The sequence below is a fragment of the Passer domesticus genome, chromosome 16 (assembly GCF_036417665.1).
Source record: "Passer domesticus isolate bPasDom1 chromosome 16, bPasDom1.hap1, whole genome shotgun sequence".
In the NCBI taxonomy this organism is placed as follows: Eukaryota; Metazoa; Chordata; class Aves; order Passeriformes; family Passeridae; genus Passer; species Passer domesticus.
In genome coordinates, this window is record NC_087489.1 from 12854149 (window position 1) to 12877008 (window position 22860).

At 43.3% G+C, this 22860-nt stretch overlaps 1 long non-coding RNA gene across 1 annotated transcript in view; it reads right to left on the bottom strand.

The window, feature by feature from the left end:
- LOC135282100 (uncharacterized) overlaps window positions 1-5489 on the bottom strand; it is a 28595-nt gene extending 23106 nt beyond the window's left edge. Inside the window, exon 1 of the long non-coding RNA XR_010348430.1 lies at window positions 5278-5489. This is a non-coding gene — a long non-coding RNA (uncharacterized LOC135282100). The remainder of the gene's footprint in view (window positions 1-5277) is intronic.
- Between the last annotated feature and the right edge of the window lie 17371 nt (window positions 5490-22860).

Genomic DNA, 22860 nt, shown 5'->3' on the forward strand with positions numbered 1-22860 from the left:
AGTGGTTTTCTGTTGTGGTATGGGAAAAATATCTGAAATCTTAAAAGGTCTCAAGGTACAATGAACACATTTTTTGCTGAATTCTAAGACTAGATATAAACTGCATATACTTGTGGATTAACTGACAGAATTATGTTTTCCAGAATATACCAACAAACCAAAATCTGATCTACGAACTATGAGACATATTGACAATAACTGCATTAAAGTGAAATTTCCTTGATTGAAATTAGTGCCAAAGCATTCACTGAGCTGAAAAGACTGGTCTGGACATATCACACCCAGTTTTTCTCAGGAGCAGATCTTGCAGAATGAGCCACTGGGTTGAATCTGATCTGATTCTACTCTCACCATCGTTTCTGGCTCCTCCACTTCAACTGAGACAACTTCACCTCTAAAAATCCCAAAGAAAAAAATCTTCAATTGCGCTAAGATTTCAAGACATTTGAGTTGGAACTGGGAAATGGGCCCTTTTTGATTGAGAATGTGACCAAGAACAGAAATTAGGGGAAAGAAAAAAACCCCACATGCTCTACAAAGTGAGTGGTGTTTAAATATCAACCATCAGCCTCTGCTCATCAATGGCTCACTCAAGTAGTGCAAATATGTCTTTTAGTCAAGTATTAACCCTGCCAGAAAGGGGTTTACAACAGAGAAGAGGTCAATCAAACTCTGCTCAGATAACAGCTCTCCACCACACGCTCCCTTGGGAGCAGCCCCTAAACAACACACCAGATCTCCTAGGTAACTGCAGCACCAGATGAGAGCTGTTTTATTAGTTCCCTAATTAAATTTCACAAACTTCATAGCAGTGACAGACTCCTGGTTATCTCTGCTGCAGAAATTCAGATGGGATGCCAGAGGGAAAGGATGGGGCCGCTCCTCTTATTGCCTGCCAAGATTTTGTGCTACCGGTTACACTCGTCAATCTCTATCTGGAGCAGTTAAGAGCTATAAAGAATTCATTAAAAGGGCTGAGATTTATTAGAGGCTCCTCAAGCTCATTAAGGATGCTGATGAAATGTGAAGCCCTTGAATCCACACGCCATCTAAGAAACGCTCAAGTAGAGCCTATCAAGTTTGGCAGAGAGGGGGAACAATTTCTGTTTTTTCAGAATTTTTCCCCCAGAAAAGTAAAATCTAAGCTATAGTTCTAATTTTTGTTATCATTGCTAGAAATTGTACTTTTATCTGTGTCTGCTTCCTCCACCCCCTTCATGAATACAAGATGACAGCAAGATCTGGGTGTTGCACAGCCAGAAAGACAGGAGGGAGATAAGAAATATTAGAATTGGGTACAAAATGTGGGAAAAGCAATAAAAAGGGGGAATTAGAGGACTCAAGTAGCAACTCCTGTGGAAAAACTAACTTCCCTCTCAAAATACCTCCAATGAAATACTGGAATAACTGAAAATAATGAAAATGTGTTTGTTTTCCTCTATTTTCTGCAGGAATTTCAACCGTTCAAACATTTCAGATACACTCAAAGCTCAGAAATTTTTGGACTGAACAAAGTTTTTTTAATTTTCAACTAAGCTTTTCATTTTCCCTTTTCTGTGAAAAAAAATGCATGTGCAAAAAAAAAAAAAGGCAGGTACTTTCTGCAGAAATATTTTGTCTCTGAAGAAATCCTCAAAAACATTTACTTCTGAAAACGCCAGATGTAATTGAAAGAAAGGAGAGGAAGAAAGAGATGAAAGGAAATGTGGAACATTTTCACCCCTTTCGAGCTGTAAAGAATGATGCAGAGGAGATGCCAGGTGTGGACTTGCCTTTAACCCATCTCCAAAACTGAGCTCGTCCCTCCTGCACATTACTCAGTCAATAAAGGCAGATCAAGCCCCAAACAAGCTTCTGAAAGGAGAGGAAAAAACCTCAAGCTGCTCTCCTTTAAAGCAAGAATTGGCAGAATTTAGCTCAGCAATGACCTCCAGTCCAGCTTGGTGTGAGATATTTTCTACAGGGTGTTGTAAATGCAGCAGCTCTGCCTCAGCTTTTCCTCTGCGTATAAAGACTGAGATGCCAAAGGCACAGCGAGTTTCTGTGGCCAAATGAAATTAATTTTGTGCACCAGGCCTCCCCCCCAGGGAGGGATTATAGCCCAGGTAATAAGAGAAATTCTCTAACGAGTATGCATGTGAGAAAAAGCAGAGTCTGTGTGCAGGGTGTTGGATTTGGGAGTGCTGTCACCCCATGCAGGGGCAGCCCAGCCCATGGTGGCACGTGCAGGGCTGGAGATGAGAATGCAAACACAGAGACTTCCCTGGGTGCCAAACGTTTGTGTTTGCTGTATTTTGTATATCTTGGAATGCAAATATGGTTGAGAAAATGATGCTTTGCATCCAGATGGAGATTGAAATCTGAGGTTCCCACAGATTTGTTCTCATTCAGGCCATTCTAGAGACATATGGAAATACCCCATAAACTTATGCTGTAACAGGAGAAATGTCAACAGAAACCTTACCAAACACATCAGGAGAACATGAGTCTACAATGCCTTCTTTTCTTAGTCCTCTCCCACTTTTATGTTGAAATAAATGCTTATTACTCTAGGATTATGTAAATTCTGCCTTTTTTTTAAATTTTAAATCACTGTCAGCAGAACAAATCACCTCCCTGACCAACACCTAACAGGTCAACACCTATTTCAACACCTATTTCTGACCACCAGCAACAACCACAGAGGAGTTCCTTGTGTGTTGAAAGAAGGAGCCTTGTCCATGTAACCAGCAGAGCAAAGTCAGGGCTGACCCAAGAAGATCAGCACCCAAACAAACCCAGAAAACATTAGCAGAGAATTTTAAATTCACAGATAAATCAGTGTTCATGTGTGAGATCTCCCTTGGCAAGGCAAACACGTGTCCCAGCAATCCACACACAGGAACACGTGAAGAGGCTCTGCCAAACAAAACCATAACAAGTTCTTGCAATGCCAGTGACTAAGACTTAGCTGAGTTAGATAAGGCAGGCAAGCCTAATTTGAACTCAAAACCCACCTGAGGAAGGGATGGCTTTGTACTGTTTCGACTGCTGTTTCCAGGTGCAGAGATGCACGTCCTGCCCCTCTCCCTGCTTTCAGGGGAACTCTGGTGACCGAGGGACAGAGAGCCCTCAGTGCCCATCAGTGATGCTGCTCGAAGGGGAGATTGAGCAGGAGCCAACCAACACCTGGAAATGGTGGGGATCACTCCAGAGCTGGGACACACCCCTGCTGTCCCACCAGAAACAGCCCGTGGCCCTACAGACACACAAAACTCGGGTGCAGATGCAGGCACGAGCCCCCTGGGGTGTGGTACTGCCCTGCTTTGGCCTGGGTCACAGAGCCCAGCAGTCTGGGAAGTGTGCATGCTGATAATTCCAAAACTCAGACTGCTTCTTGGTATGTAACAAGTCACTGCAGAGGTACAGCCCTTTCCAACCATCACACAAAGTCAGTGACAAAGTCAGCGCAAACAGCTCTCATTGTCTAATTCTGAGCTTAAACTGCAGAGGAGCCTTGTGTCCTCGTGCTGCAGGGTGGGTGGCTCAGCCTCACAGATATTTATGCATTTCTTTATGTTTTTTTTAAGTGTGTGTGCCTTTCTTGGAAAGAGCATGATGGAAAAGCCAGCGGTTCATGTGCCCCTGTCTCACTGCTGAAGAAAAGCAGTGGCAGTACATTAAAGAATCAGCTGAGTTGCACTGGGGACCAGAAACCCTTAAGCAATCAGGAAAGCTGTTTGTGGTTTTGTGCCTTCAAGTAATAGTAGCACCAAAACTTTCATGCACTTCTCCAAAAAGCAGTGGAACTCCAAACCTCTGGGCTCACTTCTCTACAAGGTTCAAGATGTTTGTGCTCTAGAATCACCTGGAAAAAATTGCCTACAAGCTACAGCTCAGTGCTTTCCTCAGGAAAATAGACACCAGCCTTTCTCCTGCATTTCTCTTTAGCAATATCAGTGATCTAGGTGAAGACATTGTTATGCCAGCATGGATTAGTTACACAATCATTGCTTGTGCAGGGTGTGGGAAGCTCATTACATCCCTACAACAGACAGCAAAAAGATAGAGAGGAGGTTTTTTAATCCACAAGACTCCAAACAGTAATAAATACAGCCAGCTCTGGAGCCCACCAAGCAAGCAGGTGAAAATACACTAACACGAGCATTTACTGTAACAAGTCTCTTTTTTCCCCTCCAGACATCTCTGCTCATTCAAAATGTGCAGCGATAAATCAAATTAGATCAAATACAACTGTCTGAAAGGAAGCCACACAATAATCAGTTTTGAATTTTCCCACCCTTCTCCCATAAAAAGCCAGTGCAGTATTACAGAAAGTTAATATGTGCATCTTGCCCATTATATCTGGCTTGAAACTGTACAAAATGACATCTGATAGCAGCTTGTATGGACAAGCTCTTATTAAACATAATTACTCAACAAGGTCTATCCTAAATCAGTTAATGATCGGCAACAGACAGAAATTTACTGGTATTCCCTGACTTTGCATATTATGGGAGTAGTTTTTAATATTAAAAAGTTCATATCATTCCTACTACTCTTTGATTTACCACTGATGAGGTGAAAGTAAAATCTGATTACATTAATTGAGCGTGTTGTCAGATTGTCACTTTTCTCCTTTTTAATTGCCTCCCGTCTCCTTCATTAGCCCTGGCAAGCCACATTTTCAGCCCAGCATCCCACTTTGCATGCCTGGCTTTCCCATGTGCACTGCCACAGAACTGGTTGCTCCCCAGCTTTCCCCAAGCTGCAGGATCTCGTTGGGGTGGCAGGGATGCCAGGTGGAGCCCTGCACTCCCTGGGAACACCTAACAAGGGTTTCTATTTCCTGCTGCAAAGGTAGGAAATTAGAAAGCACAAAGGACAGCATTTCTGAGGCTGTGTGTGATGGTTTGTGCTATCACAGGGGTCAGAGACTCCTCCTGTAGCCTAATGGGTGGAATTAATAATTCCTCATGTGTGTGTGCTTCAGCTGCTCTAATACAAAACAGCATAAAAACTGTCTCAAAGCTCTGTGTGGCAATTCAAGGGGTGGTTTTACATTCTCAAGGGTTATTTAGAACTTCTCTTTCTAAGCTGCTGAGCAGCTGAGGAGCAGTGTGTGTGTTTTACTGTGAGCCTGCTCCTGCAATGTGGGAATCCGTGCAGAGCTGAGCAGCAAAAGGCAGGAGCAGACCCAGAAAAACATTTCACCTCATGCTCTCCTCCTTTCCTCTCTGAATCCCCAAACCACACAGAAAGAATTCTCCCAGTAATTGAATTTTACTCCAAACTTACCCAGCACAGTTTTAAGTTTCTTGAGACCTCCTTGATTTCCACAAAACGCTGTAATCTGCCTGGGAGTTAATCAAGGGGTTAATTAGTTAGGTAGTCCCCTTACACCCCCGCTCTATTCATTTGTTTTAGGTGAAGTTACACCTAGTTTTAAACTGCCACTGTAGGAGAGTCCCAACTTGTTTTGCTATCAGTTGGCTTTGATAATTTGCCAGGGAGTTAATCCTGCCTGACATGCAGCTCACAAGACACAGCTCACCTGTGCTTTATCAAAGCAGCTCCCCTCTGCTTCCAGCGTGGGGAGTGCAACCCTGCAAAACTCACTTTGTAAATGATTCTGCATGTGCTTTTAAATGGTTTTGGGGTTTTTTTTCCCCTTCAGGAGTTCTGTCTCTCACATTACAGCTCTGGCTGTGTTTATAGAGTCACCTTCTGTCCCAGAAATTTGCCATGTTGCCACGCAGGCTCCCGGCAGCTGTGGGACTCGGGAGGGTGACTTCATTGAGAACACAAACACATTTGCTGACAGTGTAATTACTCCCTTCCCCAGATTTTTTCCTTGCTTTCTTAAATGCAGGACACCTACAGTCACAATAGCAATATATCACTTGCCTGTAGCACAGCTTTCTTTCCCCTGTAAAGTGTTAATGAAGTTCCTGTCCTTGTTTCTCAGTAATTGTAAAAGCATGTTGGGTAATATACTGGCCACACTTTATTAAAGCACTGGCCACACTTTATTAAACCCTAACAATCCCAACCCGTGCTCCCTGCTAAGGAGACCTAACTGCAGTTTCATTTGGAGCTCATTTCAGCCCGCTCACATCCCACACTTGGTTTTCATTTTTCATTCTTCCAGGGCCTGATCTGAAGAGAGTGTGCCTGGCTGCACTTTGCAGCTGGCTCACATTTGGCTGTGGCTGTGTCTGCAAGGCTTCCTAATGCAAGGCTTGGTCCTGGAAGGTGCAGGGGGCACAGAGGGCTCCTGCAGATGTCCAAGGGGACACTAAGGTAGTTCTGGGTCCCTCCAGGGGCAGGGAGGTCCATGCAGGATGCTTTGGGGACAGCATGACTCAGCAAGGCAGCGACTGGGAGGGGACAGTGGAGGGGGTGGTGGCAGCTAATTATTTGACAAATAATTTCTGTTGTTATTATTTCTGCTGAATAATTATTCCAAGGGGCAAGGAGGGGGATGAGTCCCCAGTGCCGGCCTTTTTTAAAAAATACTTTCTCTTTTATATATTCCTCACAATCCATGTGAGTCTTGCACAGGCAGAGGTGGGAGGAGGTGGTGAAATGCAAGGGCCCATTTGGGTTGTTCTTCTCCCACTGGCACTGCCATGGTGGGAGAGTACACCAATATTAGGAGCAGATGTCCATAGCACTGGTCATCCAGAGGCCTTGGATGGGGTCAGTTCAGCCACCACCATTTTTCCTGCAGGGAAACTGAGGCACATGGTGCCTTCCTTGGTGTTGCAGGCCTGGAGGTGGCACTTCCCTAATGAACTGTCCTTGAGACTCTCAGTGTGCAAGCCTCTGCCCAGGATAACTACAAATCTGGTGTTGCTGTTAGCCACATAATTTCTTCTCTGTGAAAAGCATAATTTCTTCATTCTCTTTTGTGTCTTTCCACCTATAAAATCGTCACAATCTCAGTGTGGAAGCACATATGTGTCTGTGCACAGAGAATATCTTGCTATTTATGAGACACAAAGTACATTGTTGTATTATTTATGAGGTAGAGGTAACCAAGCCATCCAACTCTTGGGTGTTATGGCACAAGAAAAGGAGCCTCTTGTTTTAAATCTCAGAAGAAAAGAGCATTAGTGCCTGTTGGAAATGTAAAGTGCAGCCTGAAGTGGTGTGAACTTGGACAGGCCCATGGAGAGCACACGAGGCAGAGCCCCTTGGCCTCTCATCTCGAGGCATCACCTCCACAAATAATGCACAACGTTATTTTATGTCTTTCCTGATGACAAGGCTCTTTGATTTTCTGAAGGAAACATAATTGAAAGATGTGTGGTTCCTCCTGCGTGTGATTAAACCATTAAAAGGACGGCCACAGTGCACAGAATCACTCAGAAATGTCATGGCAGACGAGTGCCCAAATACTTCTTTGGCAGAAAGTGATTAGCTCAGCTGGATTTCCTGGTTAAATACAAGGTTAGATAAATACTTGAATAAACTTCTTTCAGCACGGACAGGATTAAGGAGAATGTCTTATTCTTGTGCTGACAAAGTTTTAGTGCTTGCAGACTGATTATATCTTTAATTTAAGACGATTATTTTCCATTTTTGGTGATTCACAAGGGGAGAGATTCCCTCACTGTTTGTGAGTTGTCAGGAAGAGCAATTCCAGCTGCCCCTGGAGCCCTGAGGAGGTGGGGGGTCAGGACTGGAAGGGCTCAGGTGGCCTCTGGTGCTGTTTTTGGGGGATGCCCTCCTGGAGAGGTGCAAGGACTGCTGGCAGCTCTTTGTCTGAGCAGCCCTGGGCCCTGCTGCACCTGTCCTGGATCACACTGCCTCCTCCTTTTGCCCATCCCTCTTGTAGGGATGACCTGCTGTGGGGCAGGGAGCCAAACCTCACCACCAGTGGTGCTTCAGATTGTCCAGGCCATGAGCAAACTCACTATTAAAGCAACTTTCTTATTTTAGCTTCTCCTCAGGTTGTGGTCCACAGGCAATGCAGCAGCTGACAGTGGACTCAAGGGTTAGTTACAAAATATTATTAGTATCTGATTTCAAATTAGGAGCTCTGCCATGGTGAATTTTTAATTATTTTTTTTTTATTCTCACTTTGTGGAATGAGAAAGATGCATCCAACATTTTTATTTTCCTGCACACTCACTGCAAATACAAATGGAGGTATTTGTGTAAATACTTGTGTGTGGTTGATGGGTGCTGGCAAACGAGCACCACCACAAAAGAGTCATAGAAACACAGGATCACTGAGGTGGGAAAACACCTCCCACTCCAGACTGTGCCTGGTCCCCACCTTGTCCCCAGCCCAGACCACTGAGTGCCACATCCAGTTTTTCCCTGGACACCTCCAGGGATGGAGACTCCACAACCTCCCCCAACAGCCCCCTGCAATGCCTGACCACTCTTTCAGTGAACAAATTCCTCCTGATGTCCAACCTGAAGCCCCCAAGGGCTCAATACTATTTGTTCCTCTCTCTAATCCCAGGGGTCCAACCCAGAGCAGCTGACATGGACAGTCTGGGATGTGAGACAGATCCCTGGTCCTATCCCTAATCTTTTAATTTAAAGGTCAGGAATCTACAGTCTGCCCATCAAATGAAAGGTGCCATGAAGGGCAGTGCTGGGTTTGGATTTGCTCACAGACAATCCTAGACTGGCATATTTCCCTGGTTTATAGGATCTGCAGTTAGAAAATGTTATAGCTTCAGTGTGTAAGGAGTTATTCAGCATCCAAAGATGAAGCCTAGGATCTGAGTGAGAAATAAAGCAAAAACACTGCCATAAAAATAGAAGGCACAACAGTCTTCCACGTTGCATCTTTGGAAAAGATTAATTGGTTTGGCTGCTGTTGTGAAAGCTCCAATACAGCACAAGGCTCCAGCCAACTTCTGAACTCCACGGAGCCACAAAAGGGCTGGGTGCTGAAAAACTTTGAAGAGAGCAACATCAAACCAGCCTCAACTTGAATTGGAGAAACATCCCAAACCAAACCCAAACAATGCTGCTGAGTGAATGATTCAGGGCTTTGGTACGACCCTCCACGCTTCATGTGGAGCAGAGGGAAGGCTGATGATAAAGTGCAGTGGAATACCTCTTCCCAGGCCAGAGCAGAATCACAAAAGTAAACAAGAAAAATGTATTTGTCCCTGGTTAGGCAGATTTAAAACCACCCTATTTGAGGCAGATACGCTTTGCTGGACCCGTTTCCTGAATGAAAATCTTCACCAGGGTATTTAAGTTTCTGGCACACACAAATTCTGAATCACAGCCTGACACTGGGAGGCACAAAGCCTCGTGGAAGGCACAAAGCCTCTTCCTGGTATGAAAAAATTCAGAGAGGCAAAGAAGCTGGAGGTTTGCTCCTTTGCTTCACCATCTCTCCGTTCTCCCAAAGGTTTTGATCCTTGGACAATCTTTCTATCAACACAGAAAGCCTTTACAACAACTGAAAATGGGATTAAAAAATTGCCTGCTGCATTCTGGGCCTGTGCAGCACACAGCAGCCTGCAGTTCCCAGGTAAAGGTAAATGTTTGGCTGGGAGAATATTTACTTAAAATTGGCACTACTGGTATAGGACAACTTTTCCTCCAAGTGCCTTGGGATGTTTGATTAAATGAGAAGTGTTGCAACAAAGCAAACAGTGTTCATAAGAGTGCTAATAATAGCAGTACCTGGAGTCAGTGCTCCCATAAATAGAGACCAGCAGGAGATAACTCCATGCATTTACATCAGATCACCAGAATGTGTATTTGCCTCAAGCAAAAATGATATCATGAATATTTTATCATTATCAATGCAAGCACAGGCCATGTGCAAGGCCTTCAGGAAGATGTGCAGCTTTTCCAGCTGTCAGGAGCAGCACAGTGGATTACTGTGTCATGTGGAGGAAGGCAGAGATAACACTCACCTCCTCCCCATTGTCTCAACTGGAAAAGATCAGATCCAGTCCCATGATTATTATCATATTGTGAAGCCAGCAAGGATAATGAAACAGCTCACTCAGGAAGTAACATTGTACATTAATCTTTTCTTTCTATATTAATCCTACATCAAAGAGGAGTCTGCCCTGGCTAATTATGAGATTCAGTCCCAGAAGATCACTATTTACACCCAGGCTATCCTGCCTTTTCCCTCCAAGCCCTTTTCCTTCTCCCAACACCTCTGCTCTGTGAGCTCTTTGCTGAAGGGAGGTGATGATGCTGGGCACCTTTTCTGCTGTCACTTGCAGGGATGTGGCACACATTCTAGTGTGGGAACACTGTGCATTTATTGTGCTCTGTGGCTCATTCAGGAACCAAATTTACCAGCTACTGAATGAGGATGGGACAGCAAACAGGATTTGATCTAAAGGATGGACCTGGAAAGAGTGAAGATGAGTGAGAGGCAGGTGGGTTTGGATGCACCTTTGCATCCTAAATTTTACTGACCACAGAAAAGAGAACAGAGAGACTGAGCTGATAGAGTGAAAGACTCTCAAATGCTGTTGGGTATTCATAGACCAGTTTTGTTCTCCCAGAGTCCCTAATTCCCAGTAAGCCGTCCTGCCCTCACACCACAGAGTTTCCTTGTGCCTACAACAGCCCAGCTGAGGAGATGTTCTCCGTATGGAAATTCTGTCTGGGTTTTCCCAGATGCAGTGATGGTGCCTTTAGCAGACAAGTGATGGAAAGGGCTATTTTGGCCTTAAAGCTTCCCTTAGTTCTGCACTCATTGGCAGCATTGATATGGCCAGGCCCTAAACTCTTCTTACTTTAAGAGTGACTGCTGTAATGCAGTGGAGGAAGAAAGAAAGAAGATTTATTTGACCTGAGGCTCAAGCTCTTTTGTTTTAGCAAGTCCCAATCAATGTAAAATACCACGGGGTTTCTGATTTTTCCACTCCTTTAACTTTCCTCCTCACATGCAGTTTTTTCTTTCCTCCTTCCCATCCCTATTGCCTCCTTTCTTCTTCCTTTTCATATTTCTCCTCAGGCTTTTCCTTCCATTGCCTGTTCTCCTCACTGCACTTCTGCCCTCCAACCTCACAACAACTCAAACTCTCAAAGAAGTCCCTAATCCTCTCCTAATCTGAGGCATACGATCATTAGCTGAAAATTAATATTTTTGCTGCTCTGTGCTGGCACAGTAACAGGGAAGCCTCCATCTCTGCCCTGCTGGGGGAGCAGCCACTGCAGCACAGCCACTCTGGAGAAACGCCAGATTTATGGATTAGCTGCTGCAAAACACAGGGTGGATGCAAAGCTCTGCTGGGAAGTGGGGAAACAAGAAGTAATCTGCCTTCTCAGCTGGGTTTGAGGCTCCTCTTTGCTCTTTGAGATCTGCCACAAGGTCAGGACAGCAGGGCTCAGTCTAATCCTGGGTCCAGCTGCTGCCTCCCTGCCCCAGGTAGATAAAGAGGCTGTTACTCCTCAGAGTGCAGCCAAAAGAGGTGGCTGTGCTTAATTTACACCCTTTGTCACTTGGAAGTTGTGCATGGTGGCACTGCAAGGTGGCTCGAGGAGTCTCAGCTGGGGGATGGGGTTTTGGGGTGACCAGGGCTCCCAGCCAGGCACAGGCTCTGCAGAATCCCAACATTTCCTTGAGAGGAAATCCCTCCTCGTGAAAGGCTCAGTGACCCACCTGGATTTTGGCTAGGATTAAGGGGAAAGAGATCCATTCCCTCAGTTCAAAACCACTTTTTTTTCAGGAAGAGATGGGGAACTTCCACAGCAACCAAAGCATGGACTTCACAGTGCATTCACTTAAAAAAACAAAAATACAGTTTTCATGTTTGTATTCCCTCATTAGAGTTTTCCCCTACTGCTACATACTCACTCATTAACAAATTAACATGTTTTGATTCCACTGTGAAAGTCTTGAGATAATTGTTACAGCTATGGTCCTGGGGCTGAAGAACTGTGCTTCTAAAATGCTTTTACAGGCTACAAATTGGATGCTTTTCATACAGGTTATCTAATTTTAATTACAATTTCCCCTCTGGCAAGTCTTTCTTCGCTTTGAAGTTGTTCGAGTTTTGTCATCCTTGGGGAGTGAGCAGTTTCAGATTATCATCATGTCAGATTTTATGTCCATAGAAACACTTTTTCAACAGTTCTTTTACGTGAAGCAAGCTTTCATCTGTGGGAGTTTTATTGGTCTAAAAGGTATGACAAGCAACTTAAGTGTAAGTGATGTCCTACTTGTGATGTGAAAAAAATCACTCTAAGCACATACATCAGCCACTAAAACAAACAGCAATTACTGTCCCTACAGACACAATTGCAGAATGTAAAATAAGACATTCTTTTCAATTCACTATTTTTTTCTCAAGTAATCATTTGCCATTTTCAAGCAATATTTTGACTGCCTGAGTCATGAACAACTGGGAAGAAGGGAAAGGGAAGCAAAGCAATACTGAGATAATCTCTCAGAAAATGACCCAGCCAAGGTACAACATCTGTCCACCAAGGCCTGACAAGACACCCCTGAGCTCCAGCATGGGTTTTGACCACCAGGCTGCTGCTGGGTGCATTTCACATGACTAATTGCATAACACTCAGCATTCTGCTTTCATCAGGAGCAGATATGGTGCCTCCCTCCCTGGGCTGCATCAGAGGCCTGCCGCCCATATAGAACATGTAATCTCTTGCTCTTTATTGCCAAGATGTTTATTGATGCTTGCCAAAGCCAAGGAGAAGAAGGATTTAGCACATAAGCATCTCCTTATGAAGGGTTGATTGTTTGTGTTTGGAGCCTGGGGCACTATGTCCAAGGGACAAGATGTTGGATTCCAAGTGTATCAGCCACGTCCGTGCCAGGGATTTTTTTTTTTTTGACAGAATTTTCTTGATGAAGCTGTCTGGGTTTGCAGAGCCAACAGCAGCATTACAAGGTTCTGCATCCCCAGTTGGATGCCAGCATGTTTACTGCTGGAATGCCCTCACAACTGCAATGAAACAACCAGCACATCAAGGATGCTTCATCTGAGTATTCAGACCTTTAGCCTGCATAGTTCCAAGGCAGTAAGAGATACAAGAGCAAATAGTTAAGAAAAATAAACAAGCAAACACAAAGCTTGAGGAGTTTGCTGGGGAACATGAAAACAAAGTGTATGGGGGAGTGGAGGATGTGTGCAGGTTCTTCTCTCATCTCTGACATTCCTGAGCTAACAAACAACAGTCAGCCCAAGCAGAATCCAAAAGTGACTAGGGGAAAAAAGTTCTGTAGGATCATTGCTCAAACACAAAATTGCCACTGTCTTCGTGGGGATTTCTAATGATGTAAGATTGTATGAAAATTTCAGGTTTAGCTTCCATTTCTTCACCCCTAAAGATCCTTTCTTCATACAAGAGATCTTGGATCTTGTTCACTGGAATTAAGTCAGGCATTTTTCAGTAGAAGATCAGAGGAATTTGCCTGAGTTGATTTAAATCCCTCTGAAATTTACGTAGTCCTTTAAAATCACTTGAACTTAGGTTGCAGCTTCAGCCCAAATTTTGCAGGTAGAAAAATTATGGGATTATATATAATATATAATTATGGACTTATATAAATTATATAAACAAGACCTACTTTCCTGGAATGCTGGATATTGGTCAGAGGATTGCAAATTAACAAGATCTCCCAGGAACAACAACAGCAACAAATGTTTAAATAAAATTAATAAATAGAGTTGGTATTTTCTGGCCTTTCTCATCTGATACTATTTTAGATAAGTGCTGATATGGAAAGAATTAATCTAGATTTATTGCTGGAGCTCAATTTGCAATTGGTTTCTGATTTTTAATAGTAAAGGAAGTAATAAACAAGACATAGTTCTTCATGACCACCAATGATTCAAGGGATTCCCCAGTTTTCAGGAAGGCAGATTGGAAGAATGGTCTTGGAGCTGCAAGTGGAGTCACAGAAAAACAGGTTCTGTTACTTTGGGCCAGGTCAGTGTGAAAGAGTCAAATCTGTGAGATTGTGAGGTGGCCAATGTGGCTCAGTTCTTCCAAATTTGTGTTCCCTGCCTTTCACCAGCTGGTTCAGGTGTCACCAGAGCAGGTTTCCCTCTCAGGAGAAGGTCTGGCAGAGCCTGATGAGCACTTCCAAAGGGAGATTAAGGTTTTCAAACATCAAAGTAGAGCTCACCTGAAACTGTCTGAGATATCAGACTTCTCATGAGGAGGATTTAAATGACACAAGTTCTTTGCAGGTTTGACCATAGTGCCTCCTTTTAACCCTTTCCTCTAAGTGGGCTATAACAACCAGGGAGAAACACACCCAATTCTGAGCTGCAGCAAGCTCCAAACCCCAGTTATTTTCCCGTGCCTTTCCCAGGACAGCCCTCTGGGGACACTCCTGGTCCTGTGGCTCCAAAGGCAGGAATGTGACAGACCCTCCATTCACAGCCTCCTGGAGCAAATCCCATCCTCCTGCCTCTCCCCAGAGTAGGGACATTATGGTTTTCCAGGGAATCTCAGCATCTTCTTCCTCACAGAGGTCCCTGATAGGTGAGCTGGTACTAAAAACTCCTAATTATGAACCAAATTAACTGTATCCATAGCATGACCCACAGCTGTGCAAAAAACACAGCAGCAAAAAAAATCCTCTGCCCATCCTTCACTGAGACTCCTGTCCTGTACTTTTGTCCCCTCCACTCACTGCCACCGAAATAAAGAGGACAAAACAAAAATCCTGTACAGTCAATCTTCCCTGCATTTGTTCATTAAAACATGGTCAGCCTCCATGAGAGTTTTATTTGGAACAAAAGGACTGTTAGAGAATTAGTCACAGCCTGGGAGGCAGGAGAGGGCATTGTTTTATGGAGACAAGAAAGGCTTTGGGAAGCAGATGATTCTAATTTACCTTCTTGACTTTATTCAGCCACTTTTAAATAGATTTCTCTTCATGTGGACTGCAGTGTTTATAGCTGTGAAGAGGAGGAAGGCTCACTTTTAACCCCTGCAAAAGAGCAAGGCTAAGAAATAAATCCTGCTGAATTCTGCTTCTTGCTCGATTAGCAAAGATTTCAGCCCAGGTGACTTTCTCCAGGGAACACCAACTAACATCAAGAATTCTCTCTGAAACCTAAGTGGGGTGTTCTTGCACTTAAAATAAAATCAAAAGATCTCTGTTTCAAAATTAAATTCTTCTAATTTAGGTATTTAATTAAACTGTACTATTAAAATGACTCAATTTAAAACTTTCATGTATGAAAATATTTCAATTTACTTCTATTTATAGGTTTATGTTCTGTTCTGGATGCAAAATTTTGGGGACAGAGTTTGAACTTTTCAGGCTATTTGGACTGGGATTTTGCTTAACATATCAGAAAGATTTCAGGGCCGGGAAATCAGTTTTTGACCAGTCTTAGTTAAAAAAGACCTTTTTAGAAATGTCTGGATTGAATTTATAGCATAAAGTTCAACTCTGAAAGGGGAAGAGGAAAAGAAAAAAAATATTTTATTCTTTCATTTATTAAAATTGTGATATTAAACCTTTCTGTATTTACATGTGTATATATTTATTTAATGTACATTTTCCTTAGGTTCTGTCTTGGTTTCCTGAGTTTCTTTTTGTTTCCTTAAATCCCAACTCGAAAGAAAATGGTAAAAGAGAAACTCACTGTACGGTGACCTCTCATAATCTCACTTTTTAAAAGAGGAAAGCTGAACAAGCAGAAGAAAAGGTGTTTTACTCTGTTTTCAAAGCTTTGTTTTGGCAACCTCCTGTAAAACTCAGATGCCTGAAGAAATGTTTGACGAAGAGAGACCTTTGCTGAAACGCAACAGTTACATTTAAGTTGTTCTTTGCCTACCAAAACATTTTATGCAGACATGTAAGACCTTCCCAGAGATAAATCCCACACCTTTCATTTCCATATATTAAAAAAAAAAAAATTACTTAAGTAAATCTTCCTACTTTAAAAGTTCATAGAAGGATGAAAAGGGGGAAAAAAAAGGAACTATTCTGCTTAGTGCACATGTAAATAGAATTTTCTCTCCCTCATGCAAACACATATTTGGGTTGGCTTCATCCATTTCCAATCACAAAAGCCACCACTCCTCCCAACAGTCATCAAAGGCATGAACACAGCAGCTCTAACAATTGCTGCCATGGAGAAACAATTTAATGAAAACATGTGAATATATTTTTAGAGCCTCATAATGCAACTTCTCAACTGGAAATGAGGGGGGAAATCGTCTCATGGTTTGATCAAGCCCACCAAAAAATGCTCTGCAGAGCATAACTTGAGAACCATTGTATCACACTTGAATCCACTAGAAACCAGCTAACCAAATGTAACAAATTAAGGCAAGTCAATTTAGAAGGGCAAAAATATCACTCCTTGTTAGTGTAGGGCTGATAGGCTCCTCAGTGATGAGCTAAACAAGCACATACACAATCGCTTTAGCTTCCAGTAATGTCATTCAAATTAAATTGTTCAGGGCATGCTCTAAAGCAGTGCTGAGCTATTGGCTTGTGCTGCTGCTTGGAAATGACTGAAGGGACAGATAAATGGAGTTCACAATATTTCTTCTAAAGATTATGGGGAAAGACTGCGCTACCACGGTTTTTTTGGTATTTTTGGTTTGGTTTTTTTTCATTTGGAAATGAAAAGCAATTATACATTTTGCTGAGTTTTTGCCATTCTACCTGTGACCCACCTCAGTTATGTTTGAACCCTTCTTAATCAAATGTGACAGAAGGTCAGATAAATAGCAATTTAAATTCCGCCAGTTCTTGTGAAAACAGCTGAGTAGGTACAGGAGGAAGGCCCCTGCAAATACCCAAGGCCAACAACAAGAAAAGCTTAATTTAGAGCTTCCCTTTTACAGACACAAAATTAAATCAGTCATGGAATATAAATGCAGAAAACTAAATCTTTGTTAGTCCTGGTTGTGGAATATCTTGTATTTTTGTTCAGTTTTCTCCCACTGTAGCCTTGGCTACAGTGATAATTCTTTATCCCTAGACTCTCCCTTGGGTGTCTGGAAAGCCAGAAGGGAGATCTCCCCTTCAGCCCTGGTTGTGATAAAGGGACTTGTGAGAAGAGTCCTCAAAAATGTTCCTTAAAGCAGCCAAAAAGCAGGAACTTTAACACTACAGAGTTAGCTCCACCAGGTTTGCCCCTCCATGAGCCACCACACCCCGTGGCTGCTCTCAGAATGAGCTCCCTGGGCTCTCCCAGCTGGAAACTCAACACTTAGGTTTGGTCTGGGAATTCTCTGCAATTGCTGCTCCTGTGATCCTGAACCCAAACATTTCTCATGCACATTCTCCCCCAAAGGAAGCATTGCTGGGATTTTTACCCTACATCACTTCGGCTGTTTAAAAATCACAAAATTCTTCCTTTAAAACCTAAATTCATTTCAATCCCTGCAGGCTGCTTTTTGACCAATATTTAACACCTAGTGGCTTGCCCTTTCCATGCTGTATGGGCTTGGTGACCCCAGAGCTGCACATGCCAAGGAAGGCCCTTCTGACACCAAAACATTACTCAAGAAAATTCCTTTCAACAGCAGGTACTTTGCTGACCTAGATTAAGTTGCTTGAGACGTCAAAGCCCTGGGAAAAAAAAAAAAAAAAGAAAAAAAAAAGAAGCTAAAATTGGCCTAAATGACTTCAGGCATAAAATCTGACCAAAGGAATTATGTCAGATGCTATAAACAGAGAGGAAAGCATGTAGGGAATATGAGGGATCAAAGGGAAAATCAAGTTAGAGTGATTTTTTTGTTTTCTCCCAACTAAAAAAGATGCTCCTACTTGTTCTGATGTGGAAGGAAACAACGGCTGTTGGCTGCCACACAGCTGGCTACAGAATGCTTTTATGAATGTTTTAAGAAGGAAAACCAAAAATGTGTTGACTGGAACACTCCATGCAATTCTGGGCTTCATTTAAACCCCCGAGTGGAGTCTCTCAGTAACAGGAATTACAGATTTACTCAGGATCTGCAGGGCTTTCTTGAAAGCAAGGCTTTGCCCAGCAGAGTCTCTGTGGAAAAGCACGTGAGCAAATCCCAGTGAGGTGCAAGGGAAGGGATTGACCTGGCTCACACCCCAGCACATGTGCTGCCATGGTTGGGGGGCATTGCTATGCTGCCAAAATTCCCTCTTGCCTTCATCTCATAGGTGAGGAGGGCAGGGGGGTCTGGAAAGGGCAAATATCTGTCAAAAGAGAAACGGGTCCAATACCGTGCACTTTCAGTCTTGAATTAACTCGTGTTCACAGCCATACAGCTTTTAAGGAAAATGTTCCTTACTGAAATCCACACTGTTTTTTGACCTCAAAACCTCTGTTCCAGCACCAAAAGCAGTGGCCTGACTTTGAGAGGCACTGAACAGCTGAAGCACATTATCCCCTTCAAAGCACCCTGGCCCTGCTCTGTGCCTGCTCCCCCAGCCTGGGCTTTGGCAGGCAGGTGTCGAACCCAATCCCTTCACTCAGACAGGGAGGGACTTTCCTGCCCTGCAGATCCACATCCAGGCTCTTGGGAAAGGTCACATTTGTCCATCCTGCTGTGGTCAGAGGCTGCAGCAGCATGGACACAGCTGGGCCCCCAGTCCAGACAGCTTCACTTGGAGACAGCCAGGACAAATGAGAAGCAGAATTTGCACTGGCACCTCTGCCAGGAACCCAGTCAAGCCAAACACTGGAATGGGACCAGCTAATAAATGATAGAACTCTCAGAAAGTGTAAAAAAGACATGGCTTTCTGAAGAGTGTTGTAAAGTTCATTTTTTGGGTGTATTTTGCCAGCAGAGCCAGTGCCTGCAGTTTCCCCAAATGGGCACTTTAACACAGCTTTGCAGAATAAGGGTTTTTTAATTGGTTATTCATGATGAAAATGTTACAGTGAGCTCAGAGTGCCCCACAAGATGGATACTTAGAAACCCAGTTATTTTTGTAATGGACATAAATAATCCTCTCGACAGTAGCCTGGAAAACTCCCCCAGCCTGGTTTGCTGGCTCTCCAAGTCCTGCCACCAGAGGATACAGAGACTGAAGAGGAAAACAATGAAACCGTGAATGTCCTGGAATAAAAGGAGCATCACCCTTTCTAAAATGCAAAACTTAAGAAATTGTAGAGAGGGAAGCAGAAAAGTCTAATAGAATGTCAGCTAACACATGAAACCAGGGCTCCTCCATTAAACTTGGAGCACTGGAGCCCCTGTGTCAGTGGAGACTCCCCTGTCAGGAGGTTTTTAAAGTTTCCAGGTGGAAATGAGCAGATATTGGGGCTCTGATGGTACCAAACCTGTACTCAGCCAGGAGAGGTGGGTGAGCTGTGAACCAGCACAGTGCTGGGTGGCTGCAGAGGAGCAGAAACCAAAGATGTGACTCCTTCCAGCATTCCTGGAACTTTAGGAAGTTCACAAAGCACATAGAGTGGAAGCACCTCTGCACTGAATTCTGACTAACAGTGTTTGTAGATCTGTGTGTGCCCTAAACCCCCTCAGAAGTGAATGCAAGCAGCAGCACACATTTCCTCAGGGATGAGCAGCCCATGGATGATGGATTTGAAGTGATCTGCACAGGTACTGTGACACCAAGGCAGGGCTAAGCCGAGCCATGGATCACTGAAACTATCATTACAACAGCAAGGCCTAAACCTCAGCCTGAGGAGCAAAAGGATTTTCTGCTTTTCAGTTTCCAGTTGCTGAGCTCATTCCTAACTCTTGCAGAGTCACAGCGCTGTTCCCATTGAAAAGAAAACAAATGGATTCACTTAAACTGAAACATAAAATCCTTCCCTCGACATTGTTGTTTGTGCTGCCCTCTTTGACTGAATAATTTCCCAGTCTCCTGACAGTCCTTAAGGAAGTGCTTAAAGCCTGAGTCTGTGTAACACCCACTGTGAGGAAGGGGTCACCCAAACTCCTATCTCCTACTGCTCAATTTAGTTAAGAAGAAAAAGCCTGTGCTCATATTCCAACACATGTTTCTGCTTTTAGATCTCTGGGAACTTTATGTGTCTTTTTTTTTTTTTTTTTTAATCTGTTCTCAGAGCAAATGTCAGTGCATTCAAAGTCCAGCCAGGTCCTTGTGACCACAAAGAAAGCCCAGCCTGCATGTGGGGACAGTGCTGGTGGCTGTGCAGGGCAGCCCCAGAGCCACCACCCTGCAAGGCCAGGCCTAACTCCAGGCTCAGCTTCATGGCTGGCTCAGCTCCATAACACAGCCCTGGTTCTGGACACAGCTAACAACTGCCCAGGCAGGGACAGCAGGACTGGAGACCCCAGGGTGACCACAGAGTGACCACAGAGTGACCACAGGGTGACCACAGGTGACCACAGCAGAGCAGCAGGGCAATCTCCAGCCCAGCTCCACTGCAGGCAGTTCCCCCTCAGGCTGCTCCTCACACCTGCATCACCCACACCAGATGGGAACAGCTTTTCTCCCGCACACTTTCAATACTCAGATGTGTGTGAAATAGCAATTTATTTAGTTCTGCCTTTACAGAAATTGTGGCGGAGGAGATGAAATTGCTGCCTGCTGGTGCTGCAGACCAGAATGGTCTCAATTTTTCCTACCATTTTCTTTTATTCACCTGCTGCCTGAGACCTGCCTCTGGGGTGGGAAAAATCATTTTGTTCCATGTGTTGTCCAGCTCTCTCAAAGCAGAGTTTCTAAATGTTATAATGAGTAAATGATCCAGATTAATTAATCTGGAATCTAGAGCTTTTTATGAGCTGGAGCATCTCTGAGATGAGCTATTTTTTTTTTTTTTTTTTTTTTTGCTGATGAGTGATAGAGATGGGCAAGTTGCTTCAGAAGCTGTTACACTCTGCTGGCACTAAAACCATATATAATTTAGGGCTGCCTAAAGCCTCTATATTCAGTTTCCATTCTACTTCTGCCCCAAGCATGGACACAACTTTTTAAAATGGACATGAAAACATCTGCAGCTGCTTCATCTGAAGCAACAGCCAGTGCTTTTTGTGTCACTGAAATGGCATAAACCCAATATAAACAGGAATAGGAAAATACTTTTGAGTGTTCTGCATTTTACAGCTTCCATTAAAATGAATGAAAATGAGATCTAAGGGTTCCAGAAGCAAATCAGCACTAGAGTGCTTAGAAATGACACCTTAAGAAATTAAAATACTCAAAGCACATGAGAAAATAATTTTTTTCAAAGGAGATTTAATGAATTCTGACAGTTATTTGTATAATGTTTGTTATGTGGCATCACTAAGATTTTTCTACTGGTGAAGGTTAGATGAAAGTGTTTTGACAGCTCTCACTAGAGGGATGATATTTAATATAGAGCAGTTTGCAAAACAGTATCAAGACCTGGGAATACCTTTTTGGTTAGTCATGGTCACCTCCAGCCCTGTGAAGAAAAAAAAAATCCTAAATTCTGTAATTTCTAGTTTTAGCAGCTCATCTCACAAAGAAAAAAATTACCTGAGATTTTTAAAACACCTCTTTAAAGCAAAAATTTGTGTCCAAACATTAATTTTCATGGTTTAAATGAACTGAGGTCTTGAAAATGAAAAATCCCAGAATGGAATCTGAGATTGACTTTTCAGGGAATACTAATTAGCAAAATGGAAAAATCTCTGAAATTTGGGAAGGCTCAAACCTGAAATGTCAGCCCTGCACAGCCAAAGAACGCAGAACACAATGGTGTCACCCAAACTCCAGATACTGGGGCTCTGCAAACTCATTTTCACCCCTCCTGAAGAGCTTCACCTCGATTCCCAAATAAAAACCCCAATGGCAGCTGCAGGGAAAGAAAGCAAAGTGAACATAAGGAAAAGTGGGAAAGCAGCACTGCTGGTCTCTGCTCAGAGACTCCTGGGAGGGTTCTCCATGCACAGAGATGAATCCCACAACATTTATGCTGCTTTCTACCAAGTTTGGGATTTTTTCAGCACATTCAGGGTGACTCCTGTGGGTTTCTCAACAGCCTGGGTGTGATTTTCCTTCTAGGAATTCTGTCTCTATAGAGTAAGAAAAAGGCTCAGCCAGGCAGAGGCTTTAACCAGTCCTGTTAATCCAAGTGGGAGCTGTTTGTCCACACTGGTGCCACAGGGAACACAAGGATGTGTTTGGGTGTTTTGAGGAATCCCACGGAATATAGTGGCAGTTTCAAACTGTTCTCCTTTGGATTTAAAAGAAAAAAATCTATTTCATCAAATTGCTTTGTAACAAAGTCATCTTTTTTTCTACCCAAGTAGGCAGCTAAAGGTCTACAAGAATTTCAGATTTCCCCATGGGAAAAAAAAAATTTGTATTTCCTGAAGAAAAATTATGAAAGAAAATTCTTAGAAGAATTCACTGTTAGCTGAAATTACAGATCTCAGCCAAAAAGAAATCTCTACGATAACCTTCATGTGCTAACTCCAGCCTTCAATACACTTAATTTTTGGTGCTTCAAGCCTTGATGTATGGAAGGTTTTCACCTCAGCTTGTGCTGTCTGGGGACAGAGAGCAGGAGGGGGCCGAGTCCTCATCTGCTCCTGGTTGCTGGCACCCACTGCTGCTCAGCAGCCTCCATGGGCTCTCCCCAAATTTCATTTTTCACGCCCTCCAACAGCATTAAAGATGACAAGACATAAGAAAAACAGAGTGAGAATAACAATAACAATCAAACTTGTGAAAAATCATGAGGCGACAGTTTAAAAATTATTAATAACTGCAGGCTTGTTTTGCTTTATCTTACAGAATGTGGGAGAAGAGATTTGCTGGGAGAAGGAAAGGACTAACAACATTTAGAAAAAAATATATATTTGTCATTGGGAGCTACTCTTCAACTTCAAAGCATCTTTAGTCTCTTAAAAGGATTTACATTTGAGCTGAAGGGAATTTAGGTAATGGGCAGCTCTGAGAGACATCCCCTCTAGCAGAGTTTTCACATATCACACAGCAAAGGAAACAATTCCTATTGAGTTTCACGGGATGATTTATCATCC